A 5911-nucleotide genomic window follows, 5' to 3' on the forward strand; every position below is an offset into this window, starting at 1 on the left:
CCAGCAGGTTAAAAGCTGGGATTTGACTCCTGACTTTTTAAATAGGTGTCAAAAAACATGGATCAGTTTCCCAAGAGGGCTTAGCAATGTCCTAACTTATTCTCATTTATGGTATTTGAATGGCAACAGAACTAAGTCGATGCTGACACCTAGTGAAATGGCTCCTACTGCTCCCCAAAGAGTCATGATATTTAGGTCAGCACAGAAAACATGTGTTTTCAGGTGCTGATTTTTTCCTAGTACGTGTTATGATGGCGTCTTCACTAGAGCTGTGTGCCAATGGCCTCTTGAAATTCTCCACCCTATTTTTGATCAGAGAAATCGGCTGGACAATTTCACTGAATTTCTCCCAACAGTTTCTCACAACTCACCTCTTTTTTTTTTTTTTTTTCTCCTAAAGGGTTTTTTTTTGGGGGGGGGGGGTTGCATTGTCACTGCAAGTGGCAGCAGCATCAACTGTGTTAGCATCCTGGCCCCAAATCTGCATCCTCCACAATGCCCCATACCTAGGATTGTTCTGGGGCATTGTGTGATGGGGGTAGGGATGTTGGAGGAATCTATTTGCGGGGGTGGAGGTCAGCGAGCTTTTGCCAGCTCCCCCCCAGACTCCGACCCAACATCCACCAGCTGGCCCAAATTGGCCTGCACCAAGTCAGGCCAGCTTGTGATTGTCCACCTTTGCATGGCAGTGCGGGGGCTGGGGTGGGAAGATGAGAGGGGAGAACTATGGCACTCCCCTCTCACTCTCCCATTGCCACACTGCTGCTGCCACCATGCAAATGACCTTCCCTGCTGGGGTTGGCCCCAGCAGAGAGAGAGAGTTGGTTGTCTGGTGGCGGGAACTTTTTTCTTTTTCTTTTCCTTCCGTAAATGCATTTATGGAATGGAAAAAAGTTCCAGATTTGGGGATGAAACCCCTGGCTCAGCTCACAAAGGCAAGCCAAGCTGGGAGCAGGAATTTGTCGGGCCCTAAAAGGGCTGGATTTTCCTGCCACAGACACCCCTATTTGAGGGGAGATGGAAGGCAGTCACCAAAATTTAAAAAAAGAAAAATGGTGAAGAAAATTTTGAGAAAATTCTGCAAGCTGCCCTTTTGTTTCAAGGTTGAGGGATGCGAGGTAAGAAAAGAAGAATGTCACAACTTTTAAGAGAAAAATGTCTTCTGAGAATTTTTGGCTCAGTTCTAGTTGTCATTCTTTAGGGTTCAGCACCTTCCCCAGGGTCTTATGAACATTAAATGTCTGAGGGCTGACTGTGGATGCAGATGCTTACAATACCACTACTTCCCAGAAATCCCTGTAGTGGGTGTGAGGGGGGCAGTGTTGTGCCAGCACCAGAGAAGAGGTAGAGCTAGTGCTGTGCCCAAATCTGACCTCCCATTTTCTTCCACCATGATAGAGGTTTCCATTTCTCTGCCCCATTCTCAGGGCATTTGATAATTTATTTTGAATTTATTTTGGTGGTGTTTTTGAGCTTACCTAACCACTGTGAGGTGGCCAAGGATGCTGTGTGTGTGTGTGGGGGGTCTCTCTCTCTCTCTCACTCTCACACACACACATCTACCCATTGCTCTACAGCCTCCCAAGCTGCCAGCATTTCCTTATCTGGAAAAGCTGCATGGAAGGGGTTACCTCATGATATCTTCCTCTGGGCTTTCTTTGATTAAAGTGTGGGAACCTCAGGAAGCTACAGGCTGCCAGAGAGATGAATCATGATTGTACAATGAAAGACATTGATGCACAGTCCTCAGCCACCTCAAGTAAGGTAAGCACAAAAACCCTGAACCCAACCCATGAGAATTTGTCCAAAATGCCCACCTGCTTTGAGTTTCTTTTCAAATGCAATTTCTTTTCTTCTTTTCTTTTTGTAAATCAAATTGGATTTGATTTACAAAGGGAGAGGTCCTGTGCTGAATTTAAGGCAGAAAGTGCACAAAACATCTTATTTATAGGCGTTTAAATTATGAGGAACTATGAACGGAGGTCCGTAACATTGTTCAGGAGGCAGCAACGAAATCCATCCCAAAGAAAAAGAAATGCAAGAAAGCAAAGTGGCTGTCTGATGAGGCTTTACAAGTAGCTCACGAAAGAAGGGAAGCGAAAAGCAAGGGAGAAAGGGGAAGATATACCCAACTGAATGCAGAGTTCCAGAGAATAGCAAGGAGAGACAAGAAGGCCTTCTTAAATGAACAATGCAAAGAAATCGAGGAAAACAACAGAATGGGAAAGACTAGAGATCTCTTCAAGAAAATTGGAGATCTCAAGGGAACGTTTTGTGCAAAGACGGGCATGATAAAGGACAAAGAAGGCAGGGACCTAACAGAAGCAGATGAGATTAAGAAGAGGTGGCAAGAATACACAGAAGAACTATACAGGAAAGATCTGAATGTCCCTGATAGCCATGATAGTGCGGTCACTGAACTTGAGCCGGACATCCTCGAGAGTGAAGTCAAGTGGGCCTTAGGAAGCATTAGTAACAACAAAGCTAGCGGAGATGACAGTATTCCAGCCGAGCTATTTAAAATCCTAAAAGATGATGCTGTTAAAGTGCTGCATTCAATATGCCAACAAATCTGGAACACTCAACAGTGGCCACAAGACTGGAAAAGGTCAGTTTACATTCCAATTCCAAAGAAGGGCAACGCCAAAGAGTGTTCAAACTACCGCACAATTGCGCTCATTTCACATGCCAGCAAGGTGATGCTCAAAATCCTACAAGCTAGGCTTCAGCAGTATGTGAACCGAGAACTACCGGAAGTACAAGCTGGGTTTAGAAGAGGCAGAGGAACTAGAGATCAAATCGCCAACATTCGCTGCATCATGGAGAAAGCAAGAGAATTCCAGAAAAACGTCTATTTCTGCTTCATTGACTACGCTAAAGCCTTTGATTGTGTGGATCACAACAAACTGTGGCAAATTCTTAAAGTGATGGGAGTACCAGACCACCTTACCTGTCTCCTGAGAAACCTGTACGAGGGTCAAGAAGCAACAGTCAGAACCAGACATGGAACAACCGATTGGTTCAAAATTGGGAAAGGAGTACGACAAGGCTGCATATTGTCACCCTGCTTATTTAACTTATATGCAGAGTACATCATGAGAAATGCCGGGTTGGATGAATCAGAGGTCGGAATTAAGATTGCTGGGAGAATTATCAACAACCTCCGATATGCAGACGATACCACCCTAATGGCAGAAAGCGAAGAGGATCTAAAGAGCCTCTTGTTGAGGGTGAAAGAGGAGAGTGCAAAAGCTGGTTTGAAACTCAACATTAAAAAAACTAAGATCATGGCCCCATCACTTCCTGGCATATAGAAGGGGAAGAAATGGAAGCAGTGACAGATTTTACTTTCTTGGGCTCCAAGATCACCGCAGACGGTGACTGTAGCCATGAAATTAAAATACGCTTGCTCCTTGGGAGGAAAGCTATGGCCAACCTAGACAGCATAGTAAGAAGCAGAGACATCACCTTGCCGACAAAGGTCTGTCTAATCAAAGCTATGGTTTTCCCAGTAGTAATGTATGGCTGTGAGAGCTGGACTATAAGGAAGGCTGAGCGCTGAAGAATTGATGCTTTCGAACTGTGGTGCTGGAGAAGACTCTTACGAGTCCCCTGGACTGCAAGGAGGTCAAATCAGTCCATCCTAAAGGAAATCAACCCTGAGTGCTCATTGGAAGGACAGATAATGAAGCTGAAGCTCCAGTATTTTGGCCACCTAATGCAAAGAGAAAACTCCCTGGAAAAGACCCTGATGCTGGGAAAGACTGAAGGCAAAAGGAGAAGGGGACGGCAGAGGATGAGATGGCTAGATAGCATCACGGATGCAATGAATATGAACTTGAGCACGCTCCGGGAGAGAGCGCAGGACAGGAAGGCCTGGCGTGCTATGGTCCATGGGGTCACGAAGAGTCGGACACGACTGAACGACTGAACAACAACAACAAAATTATGAGTGACCTCCAGCAGTTTGGCAGGTGAATCATAGAATAGTAGGGTTAAAGGGGCCTACAAGGCCAAATGGGGTGGCCACAAGGTACTGCATGTTTTCTTCCTCATAGACTACAGTTAAATCAGCCACGTTCTCCATTTGTACAGCATCTTTCAGGAAATGGTTTGTTGTATCAGGTTGGGGGGAAAGCCTAGTAGACGGTGAGCCTTAGTCATAGCATAGCATGTGTAGTGTTAATTTCAACTGTGATTTCACCTCTTCCCTTCCCCCCAGCTGCCCAGCCCATTTTATCTTACAGAAGTTGACCCTGGACATGCTCAGAATGATCCTGCAGCAGGGACGGGGTAGATAGAAGTATTTGCCAAGGAAACAGGATAGAAAGGGAAGGGGGAGCAAGGAGGTATTGTGTCAGTTAAAGTTAGGCAGTTGGGAGAGAGTGGGGCTTTAGGGGAAAAGAGGAGCTGCAGAGTTAATTCTACTTTAAACATTAAGTTATTGGTGCTGTTGCTGTTATACTGCACTGGTGGGGAACCTTTTGCTCTGGGCAGGCACGCACACCAGGAGCCTGAGGCAGCTGGTGGGCCAACATCCCACTGCTGACATTTGACCCCCAGTGTGATTTTTCCAGATCCAATTCACACACACACACACACACACACACACTCCCTGACAACCGTCCACACACAACCTCCCACACAAAACCTGCCCAGATGCACACACAACCACACACATAACCACCAAACACACACATACACACACACACACACATCAAGGTACGGCTGGCTAGCAGAATCATCACATTCAGGGCAGTCTACCACTGAAAACATGATTGTATGGTAGACTGTGAGTGAGCATGGAGGCTCTCTTTTCTATCTTCCTTTCATGCCTTCTCTCTTGAGGAGACTTTCCCCTGCCCAGAGAGGTAAAAAACACCACACTGAAATGGGATTCAGAATAATTCAGATGCTGGGAAAGATTGAAGGCAAAATGAGAAGGGATGGCAGAGGATGAGATGGCTGGATAGCATCACCGATGCAAAGAATATGAACTTGAGCACACTCCGGGAGAGAGCGCCGGACAGGAAGGCCTGGCGTGTTATGGTCCATGGGGTCACGAAGAGTTGGACACGACTGAACAACAACCTGGCAATTAGGTATCTAACCTCCTTTATGATGTAGGCTATAGAATACAGTGCAGTAAATTCACCATCAAGCACTACAGAGTATATCTAAATCTAAGGGGGATACTTTTAGAAAGGCCACTAATAATAACCAATGTTGGGAGTTTCTACTATGGATAGATTTAAGATAGTGAAGTTTTGGGGGTTGCTATGACTACATTTATGTTTATCTTCTAGCTAGGATTTCTGCCTATTTGAGGCTAAATTATTTACCCTGGTGAATACACTACTTTGACATCTGAATATGTTGCCAATGTCCTGTGACTCCATGCACTGCTGCTATAGTACTGTACGAACTAGAGAAGTTACGTGGGGTGGGCTGTGTGAGATGTCACTGTGAGCTTTTCTACACAAAGTTATTAATTGGCTGTTAATCCACTACATCTACTTTCAGTTTTGTCACAGAATTGCGATCAGAGCACTACACGAGGAGCATTTCTTTTCCCGCTTTTCTGCTACATAACCTCTAGTGGGCACTGTGATATAGTGGAATAGCACAAACACACACGAGGAAATCATGCTTTCTTTCGCTGTCACAAGTAAATGCCACATTTTCCCTGCTCTAAAAAAAAAAAAACTTGCTGAAAGTGCTGGTTAGACACAGAAGTGAAATTGGAGGGTCATGATGTCATCTAAAGAACCCATAAACCACTGTGAGTAAGGAATGAGGAATGCACAAAAAATGCCTCATGCTGGTTCCCAGAGGGATGGTGCACTGAGGTGTTGTTGTCCAATGTGATCTGCCTCTCCCTCATGATTGTTTTATCCATATGTTACTCGGG

This window comes from Heloderma suspectum, chromosome 2 (genome assembly GCF_057233095.1).
Source record: "Heloderma suspectum isolate Gila_16-S chromosome 2, 16-S_ref, whole genome shotgun sequence".
In the NCBI taxonomy this organism is placed as follows: Eukaryota; Metazoa; Chordata; class Lepidosauria; order Squamata; family Helodermatidae; genus Heloderma; species Heloderma suspectum.